Genomic DNA, 10,326 nt, shown 5'->3' on the forward strand with positions numbered 1-10,326 from the left:
TACTTGGGGAAGAGAGTGAAGGTAAAATCCTTCTCTGGGGGAGGTTGATTTACTTATTTTAGTAGGGTCGACAGAGTTCACCAATCACAGATTCTTGATATAATAGGTGACAATTCTAAAAGGAGTCACCCTTTTCCTTCAGACCTGGCTCTCCACCTTCTGCCACTCACATCATGGCCCAGGGAAGGCTCATCTTGGGATTCTGGTTGGCTTGCTTAGACCCTGCTGCCCTCCCTTCCCTGCACGGCTCCTACACCCGTGCCTTTCACACTTCCTGGGGGTCTGGAGGCAGACCCAATTCTGACACACCTGTGTACCTTGGAGAGAGGAAAATAATGAGAAAGAAGTAGAAGAGAAGATGGTTGGAACTGAGCTCCAAAGAGGAGGGACCCTGGTCTGGCCTCTCCTCCAGCTCCCTATACACCTAAGAGGAGCTGAAGATTTTCCAAGGTCTACTTAACATTTAACAGATTATAAAGCTGACACATACAAAGTGGAGTTACCCACAGAAAATTCCACATCTGGATTTAATCGCTTCAATTTTAGAGCATATCTTTCTGAGAATATAAAATAGCATGTCTGTAATTGGACTGTGAAGTCAGGGGCCTCACTTTGGGTTTTGTCCTCTACTTTACAGGCAGAGTATGACTTAAACAGACCTGCTCTTTATATATTACTCCCCTCCTCTGCTAATCTCTTCTTTCATTTCTCCTCGCTGCTACCAACATGCAGATGTTTAGGATTTCCAATTCTCCCTCCCTCCTCCATCACATCATGTGTGTTGGGGAAAGGGGGAGAAGTCCCCTCCTTCCGCCTCCATTAGGTGCCACCTAGCCACAACTCCCTCCTCAGACGCTCCTGACCCTCTATCACACACATCAAAGCCAAAGGAGAAGGGGAGGCAACTCAACTCCATTGTGTTACAACCGCGAGAACCCCACTGCCAGTTCTTTCTCTGCTTTCCAATCCCTTCAGCAGCAACAAGGGAGCAAGGAGAGGGAACAGAAAGAAACAAGTGACATCTTGCAGGCATTTCCCATCACAACACTTAGAAAGCCCCACGAGGCCCCCCAATCTCTCTTGTCACCTCTGCAACCTCCAATTCCATCAAGCAACCTCGGAGACATGGGGCCCAAGAGTTCAACTCTCCCCAGCCTGTCAGCCTAAAACCTAAAACTGGAAGTGAAGAGGAGAGTCTCCCAGCCCATATCACAGCAGGGAGGAGGTGCAGCCTTGTGGGGTGGAGGTGGGGCACAAATACATGTGCATATCTGTACTTTCCTGTGGTGACTATGTTACGTAAGAACATTTGATTTTATGGTGGTTTTTGGGGAATCCTTTTACTTTACATACATGATGGGCTGAATAGTGTAGTTCGATTTAGAAATACAACCAATATATTGTACATTTTATTTTTACAGAGTTCCAGAACCAATACATCAAATAACTTTTGGAAAAGTTCCATGTACAATTTGGGTACTGCCGGTATTTGGAAAAGCTAAGAGCGTTCAAACATATGGCATAAAAGCAGTATTTACTTGGACAATTTCAAGTGCAAAAAAAAATTGTTAAGAGAACACTGAGCATTGCTTTATCACATAAAAGAAAAAATATATTAAATAATACCAATAATATAAGTCCCTGTCTGGGGACTGTGGGAAATTTAAAGTTATAAGACATTATCAGGTCTTGGTGGCGGGGAATACAATAAAAGAACATATAGTATTTAGTTAAAAGTACAAGAAAATAAAAGAAAGATCCAGAAAATAAGAAATGAATTGCTAAATGAATGGTACAGTGATTTGGGCCAAGGGCCTCTGTTGGCAGGATGTCTCTGGCAGCAGAGGTAAAGTTTATACCTCTGCCTTGTATCAGCCACACTCTTCTTTGCCAGCCCTCCACCATGAAGATGTCTGAGGACCCACAATTGCAACAGCTGTTCTATATTTAACCATATATAACCATGTGTAAGGGCTGTTGACCTTACATACAGTGTCAAAGAGCAAAAGAAAAGTTCTGCTTGACTCATCGTATTCATAATGCTTCTAAGAAGCATTTTATCTCTATTTTTCTCATTTTTCAAAATGAAATTTTATAAAACTGAACACTTTTTTGTTTCCATTTTTTTTAAAATTAACATTTATTTTTGGCTGCATTGGGTCTTCGTTGCTGCGCGTGGGCTTTTCTTTAGTTGCGGCGAGCGGGGATTACTCTTAGTTGTGGCGCGTGGGCTTCTCATTGCAGTGGCTTATCTTGCTGCGGAGCACCGGCTTTAGGCACACAGGCTTCAGTAGTTGTGGCACGCAGGCTCAGTAGTTGTGGCTCACGGGCTCAGTAGTTGTAGCTCACGAGCTTAGTTGCTCCATGGCATGTGGGATCTTCCCAGACCAGGGCTTGAACCCGTTTTCCCCTACATTGGCAGGCGGACTCCTAACCACTGTGCCACCAGGGAAGCCCTCCATTTATTTTTAAAAACTCATCTAACAGTGTAATCCCTATATGGAAATTAATTCTACAGATTCATTTCCAGGCTTACCCAAATTATACATACTGTATATGATGAATATAGATGTAAATATATAGATAGCTCCCAAAAACAGAAAAGAAAAAAGGTTAATTTGGCCTTGAAATCAAACTGGTGCTCACGCTGGCTCTAGCTCCTATTCACTGTGGGATCTTAGGCGAGTTCCCTTAGTGCTCTAAGCCATAAGGCTCAACATCTGTGAAAAAAGGACGGCAATCCTGTTTGCAGGACAGATCTCTGGGAGGGGTAATTGAGATGATACATGTGAACTGTTGAACAGAGTACTCAGAAAGTGCCAACTGCAACATGGTCAATTTGCCTCAGTAACTGCCTTTGAATTCTATTTTTTTTCCTTTTTTAATTAATTTATTTATTTTTGGCTATGTTGGGTCTTCGTTGCTGCGCACGGGTTTTCTCTAGTTGCAGCGAGCGGGGGCTACTCATCGTTGCGGCATGCAGTCTTCTCATTGTGGTGGCTTCTCTTGTTGCGGAGCACGGGCTCTAGGCACGCGGGCTTCAGTAGTTGCAGCACACAGGCTCAGTCATTGTGGCTCGCGGGCTTAGTTGCTCTGCAGCATGTGGGATCTTTCCGGACCAGGACTTGAACCCATGTCCCCAGCATTGGCAGGCAGATTCTCAACCACTGCGCCACCAGGAAAGCCCTGCCTTTGAATTCTTTTTTTTTTTTTTTTATAAATTTATTTATTTATTTATGCTGTGTTGGGTCTTCGTTTCTGTGTGAGGGCTTTCTATAGTTGCAGCGAGCGGGGGCCACTCTTCATCGCGGTGCGCGAGCCTCTCACCATCGCGGCCTCTGTTGTTGCGGAGAACAGGCTCCAGACGCGCAGGCTCAGCATTTGTAGCTCACGGGCCCACTTGCTCCGCGGTATGTGGGATCTTCCCAGACCAGGGCTCGAACCCATGTCCCCTGCATTGGCAGGCAGATTCTCAACCACTGCGCCACCAGGGAAGCCCTGCCTTTGAATTCTTAACCCCGCAAACTAAGTCACCCTGTGAAAGCCTGCCTCAGTGAAGCAGGAAATCCCCTCCCTATCATGCTTCTGCCTCTTGCCGCACCCCATTTAAGAAGGATGACAGACATGCGGTTGCCCCAGCTCTGCTCACTTGAGTACTAGTTCTTGCTGATGGGTTTTCTCTCTCCTCCTCTCAACAGGTTTGGTCCCTGAAAGCCAATGAACTACTAGCTATTTTGAGTTAAAACACTTTTCGTGAGGAGTCTGCCTAAGGATAATGAGCGGTTTTCAAATCCCTCAGTTGCAGGTGGGCTGTGGCCACAGATGAAAAAAGTAAACAGATTGAAAGAAAAGCCTGGCTAGAACTGCTTGCCTGTGATCTGGGAAGCACAGAATCTTCGTGTTGAAAAGGACTTAGAGCTCCAACTTTCTGTCAAAGGCAGGAATCCTTTTCAGAACCTCCTGACAAGTGGACTTCCAAGTATTTCTTGAAAACTATGGGTGGAGGAAATTTCTACTTGGAAGCCAGCACACTCCACCTCTAGAAAATCCAAATTGTTAGGAAAATCTCCCCATCTACTAAGCCAGAAGTTGCCTCCAGGTGGAAACCTACTTTATCCAGCTATGATTCTGGTTCTACTCTCCTATTGATTTGGTGTCAGGGTCCAGCAGACCTGGGTTCAAATCCCTGTTAAATTATTCATTAGCTTCTTGACCTCCAGGGGGCACTAAAGACTCCTTTCTCGGCCCCTTCTTTTCACCTTCAAAAAAGAGACGTCCTGAGACTTCCCTGGTGGCGCAGCGATTAAGACTTCCCGCTTCCGGCACAGGGGGCCTGGGTTTCGATCCCTGATCAGGGAACTAGATCCCACATGCGTTCCACAACCAAGAGTTTGCATGCCACAACTAAGGAGCTGGTAAGCTGCAATGCAACCAAATAAATAAATAAACATTAAAAAAAAAAAAAAAGAAAGAAAAGAAAGAGACGTCCCGATTGGGTTTGTGCAGATCCAAGAACAGCAATTGATTCACACTGCTAGACTCCCTTAATAGTATTATCATGGGAGATATAAATATAAGCCTGTATAAGCATAGACGATCAATGCCCTATTTTCCCTCCTTTTGCTTAGTGTTTTTTCTACTTCATCACTGGAATCTTAAGGACCATAAAGTTGAGATTTGGGCATAGGTTGAGGCAGAAAGGGAGGGAGAGAAGCTGTTTAGCTGTGTGGCCATTGGCCTACTACGAGGAAACTGCTTTGGGGTTTGGGATCAAAGCCTTTGCTAATTGTAAAAGTCCACATTTGCCTGGGCTTGCATCCTGTGCATAAACGCCCTCTGGGGAACTCATTGCCTGAGGATGGGGGGTGGGGTGTGGGGCCTGTGGGTGGGGGGGTGGAGATGGGATTTAGGGATCCTGGCTTCCCGTCATCCATCAGTCACTGCTAACCTCTTCTAAAATATAGTTTGCCCGTCTGTAATATGGAGATAATTCTATTTTACAAAGTTGTAAGAATTAGAAGCAGTATGTTAAGTGCTGGACAATGAGCAAATGACTATCATTTAAGCATGTGAAGACAGTTACCAGGATAAGTGTGGCAGTAAACTGCAGCTCATAGAATTAAAAACAGTACCTCAGATATTATTTGCCCATTGCGATTTCAGTGGAAAAATAAAATGTCACCCTTCTTTTAAATACCACACTATGATTGCATTAACTTTTCCACAGCCACATAATTTCTGGCTCTTATACAACAAAGTTACCTAAACTCTTGTCAGTCTGACAAAATTCCGCATATCCTTTAAAGCCCTGTTCAAACTATGAAATCTTCCCTAACCAAATTCCGCTCTTGCAATATGTGTTAGCCTGGCATGCTGTACCCACAGAATTTCTACAATCACAATCACATTGTTCCAGACTTGTCTTCATTATAAAATACCCAGTGGAAAGAATTGTGCATTCCATAGTGATTGGCCCTTAAATGGCAGCCAATAGGCAGTGGAGAATTATTCAGCACTAAGAAGAATTACTTAGCATGAAAAGACATGGAGGGATCTTAAATGCATATCACCTAAGTGAAAGAAGCCAATCTGAAAAGACTGTATACTATATGATTTCAACTGTATGACATTCTGGAAAAGGCAAAACTATTGAGACAGTAAAAAGATCAGTGGTTGCCAGTGGTTGAGGTGTGGGAACAGGAAGGAACAGGCAGAGCACAGAGAATTTTTAGGACAGTAACAATACTTTGTATGATACTATAATGATGGATACATGTCCTTATACATTTGTCCAAACACATAGAATGTAGGACACCAAGAACAAACTGTAATGCAAACTATGGACTTTTGGTGATGATGATGTGTCAATGTAGCTTCATCAATTGTAGCAAATATAATCACTCTGGTGGGGTATGTTGATAATGGAGAAGGCTATGCATGAGTGGCGCAGAGGATATACGGGAAATCTGTGTATCTTCCCCTCAATTTTGCTGCAAACCTAAAACTGCTGTAAAAAATTTAATTTTTTAAAAATGTCAGCCAATAAACAGTGAACAAGTGAGATCCTCAAATAAAATGCAAACAAGCTTTTAAAATTTTTTTATAATATGGTAGTGTAGTGTCTACAAGAGATGTCACAAACTAGCAGCGAGCAAGATTGACATGCCATCCAGATATATCAATATTTGGTTTGGTAGAGAATCATTTTAATAATTGAACTTTATGCATTATTTAAAATCAATAGCTCATCCATGAAATTATGGACTACCCGCCTCCCTTGTGTATCTGTTAGAAAGCTTTTGGCTGCAAGTAAAAGACACTTCAAATCAAACTGGCTTAAAATCAGGTATTTTAAAGGATTATATGATCTCATACAATAGGAAGTACCAACCAATCCGGGTTGATTGCTTCAGTGCCTATCCATGTCTTTGAGGTGCCAGGCTCTGTATCTCTCTACTTGGTCATCTTAGGGTTGGCTTCATCTTCAGACTGACAGCAAAGAACAAGACATGACATCTAGATAGAGTCCATGTTCAGAAGAAGAAAAGAGACTTGTTCTTTCTGTGCCTCTTTTTCAGGAGTGAAGTAATCTTTCCCAGAAGCTTCTGAGGAGATTTCCCCTCACACCTTATAGGCCATTATTGGGTCACATGCCTGTTCATGAAACATTCACTGACTGGAAGATAGACTTACTGTGATTAGCTTGAACTAATTATCTGGGTGCTTGGGAAGAGATCAACCTATGTATACCTTGAACAATCAAAAGATCTGGCAACATTGCAACCCTAATTCCCACATGGCAACAAATGTCTATTGCTGTTTCCATCCTTAGACTTAGGGAACAGTCCTCAGTTCACCATGATCACTACCTGCCTGGACTTTTTGAGCATTTGAGTTTACTACACCTAGTTTATACTTTTTTATCTGGCAGGAGTTTTATGCTAAATTATGATATTTCATAGGTATTTGAGCCTATGGATTCTGGAGACTAATGATGAATGGGTAATTATGTTAGTATCTATAGCAACATAGGTTTTTGTCTGACAACTTAGTGGCTTAAAACAACAAGCATTTATTATCTCACAGAGTTTCTGGGAGTCAGGAATCTGCGAGTGGCTAAGCTGGGTGGTTCTGACTCAAGGTGTCTTATGAAGTTGCAGTCCAAGTGGTGATGGGGCTGCAGGCATCTGAAGACCTGGGTGGGCTAAGGGATCTGCTTCCAAGCTCACTCATAGGTTGTTGGCTGGAGGCCTCAGTTCATCACCACATGGAATTCTCTATAAGGCCACTCACAGCATGGTATTGGCTTCCCCTGGGGCCAGTGATCCAAGAGAGCAAGAGAGTGACCAAAACAGAAATCACAAAGACTCTTATAACCTAATCTCAGAACTGACATACCATCACTTCTACCATATTCTATTGCTCACAAAGTAAACTAACCCTGGTACAGTGCAGGACAGGTGTGAGTTCCAGGAGGTGGAGATCGCTGGGGGCCGTCTTTGCGGCTGGCTACCATAGTTACCTTCTGCAAAATCGATGTGTTGACAGGGAATTTAAACAGATACTTATTTGTAGTGTGACTACATGAATTTTCCAAATGCTAAATATTTGGGGAGGTCATTGTCAATTAAACAATCACTTTACATGAAACATAGGGTCAGTTGTAAGCAAAGGTGTCTTAATTTCCCCAGAATTGCATCTCCCATGCTACATTATAAGCAGACTCAGTCTTGTTTTTTATCTGTTTGCAAGAAAAAAAAAAAAAGATTGTTTCAATGAATCAGGTATCTAGACTCCTAGTAAAAGACTCCCAAGTGTACCAGCTGCCTGATAAGACTTAATGTGTCAACCAGTCTGGAGTTATTAACATTTTAACAGGGACAAAAGAATGCATGGAATGGTCAAAGGAATTATGGGCTTTCAGGCATCCCCTGAACTGAGTCCCAGGAGAGCAGGAATTTGGATAAGGAAGATGCCTCCTGCAATTGTATCACATGTAAGGCTGTCCATATTAGAATATTGCTAAAGAAAAAGGAAGATAAAACACGACAAAAATAACCATGGTTTAATTTGATGAGAAGATTACAAACCTTTTCAGCTAAATTATATTCACCATCTGTAAAACAACACTGGGCATTTTGTAATGCAACAGAGTTTCTTATCTAAGAAATTAAGCTATGTACATTACTGTTGCTTTCCTACACACCCTCATTCAAAAAAAAAAAAAAAACCCTAAAGCATCAAAAGGCTTATTTATGTATAACACTGCTATAACAACTGGAAACAAAATTTACTAGTGGAAGGGAAATCAGAAAGAATTTCTTTTCCCCCCACCCTTCCATGAAACAGTTACATTGTGAAGGATATTTTGCCCTCATCTGGGGACTGAAAGATAGATACAGTTTTGAAACAGAGACTCATTGGCAGTAATTATAGCTGAGTTGTGTAGTAAAACAAATTCAGGGCATTAAAAATATGATACTACTCTGTGGGCTTCCCTGGTGGTGCAGTGGTTAAGAATCTGCCTGCCAATGCAGGGGACATGGGTTCGAGCCCTGGTCCAGGAAGATCTCATATGCTGCAGAGCAACTAAGCCTGTGCGCCACAACTACTGAGCCCGCATGCCTAGAGCCTGTGCTCCCCAACAAGAGAAGCCACCGCAATGAGAAGCACGTGCACCACAACGAAGAGTAGCCCCCGCTCACCGCAACTAGAGGAAGCCCGCGTGCAGCAACGAAGAACCAACGCAGCCAAAAATAAATAAATTAAATAATAATAATAAATAAAAATATGATGCTACTCTAGACTAGTCTTTATTTTTAGAAGGCTTAGAAAACCTCCACCCAGTGTACAAAGGCCCTACATAGGACTAAATGTTCCTTGCTATCAAATGGTCATCAGAAAAATGAAATAATGGTCATCAGAAAAATGAAATATGGTCAGAACAAGAAAAACAATACTTGGCACACAGTATCAGTTCTGTTGCAGCTCACAGCTGAGTCTAAGCAAAGGAAACTTTATGGAAGATGCTGGGTTCCATCTAGGAGCCTGAAATAAGACGTTAATTAGTAAGTTTTTGTTCTGTGACAGAAGGCTGTTAATGTAATGGCACGTGTCTTGTGGAATGCTTGTCTTCAGAAATGCTTTAGGTAAATTATTTCAGAGACTCAACAATAACTTTGAATAATTTTAACCTTTGGAACTTAACTAGCTCAACAGGGCATATAATAATAAAGGCAGAAGGAAGAAACGTGTTAAGACATAGATCTCCTGAAGAGGTTAAAATGCTTTAAACCCTGAACATCAACACAAAAACCTGAACAATAACATCAGTTTTAAGAATATAGATAATGCCATGATTTTTATTTTTGATTGTGATACATAATAGTATGTGTAACTATAATTTGAAGCTATGATGTTATACTTTATAATTTTCTATATTCTTTCATTTTCAAAATGTTTGATAAATATTTAGAAAGAAAGAGCACAAAAAGTAATACAAGGATCTTTAATGTACACCCATTTAGTGGCATCCAAATGATCACTTAAAGATATACTAACTTTTTCATAATGAGGACTTTTACTCAAGTGGTTGGATGGATTTGTGCTCTCCTTAAGAAAGCTCTTGAGTGAGCTATTGGATCTTATTCATTTCCGTATCCACATTACTTACTACAACTTTCTCAATAAATATTTTTCACTGACTCTATCTCCAGTCTCTGATCTAGTTCTCTCTCTTTTTTTAAATTAATTTATTTTTTATTTTATTTTCTTTATTTTTGGCTGCATTGGGTCTTCGTTGCTGCATGCGGGCTTTTCTCTAGTTGCAGCGAGCGGGGGCTACTCTTCGTTGCGGTGCGCGGGCTTCTCATTGCAGTGGCTTCTCTTGTTGTGAAGCACAGACTCTTGGCGTGCGGGCTTCAGTAGTTGTAGCACACGGGCTTCAGTAGTTGTGGATCATGGGCTCCAGAGCACAGGCTCACTACTTGTGGCACACGGGCTTAGTTGATCTGCAGCATGTGGGATCTTCCCGGACCAGGGCTCGAACCTGTGTCCCCTGCATTGGCAGGCAGATTCTTAACCACTGTGCCACCAGGGAAGCCCTTATCTCGTTCTCTTGATGGTCAGTGGCTTCCCTTTGTGAGATGGTTGGCTGGAGTTAAATGCATTGAAGGCAGTGGAGTGCAGAGTTTTTTCTCTGTAAATTAAATGGGTTTTATGGAAAATGTGTAAAAAATAAAACAAAGAAAACTGACTTTATTTAGAACGTTTTATTTTGCTACAAATATGTATTTTCCCATTACATTTTCTTTTTGACTCCCTCAG

The sequence above is a fragment of the Balaenoptera acutorostrata genome, chromosome 5, assembly GCF_949987535.1.
Source record: "Balaenoptera acutorostrata chromosome 5, mBalAcu1.1, whole genome shotgun sequence".
NCBI lineage: Eukaryota > Metazoa > Chordata > Mammalia > Artiodactyla > Balaenopteridae > Balaenoptera > Balaenoptera acutorostrata.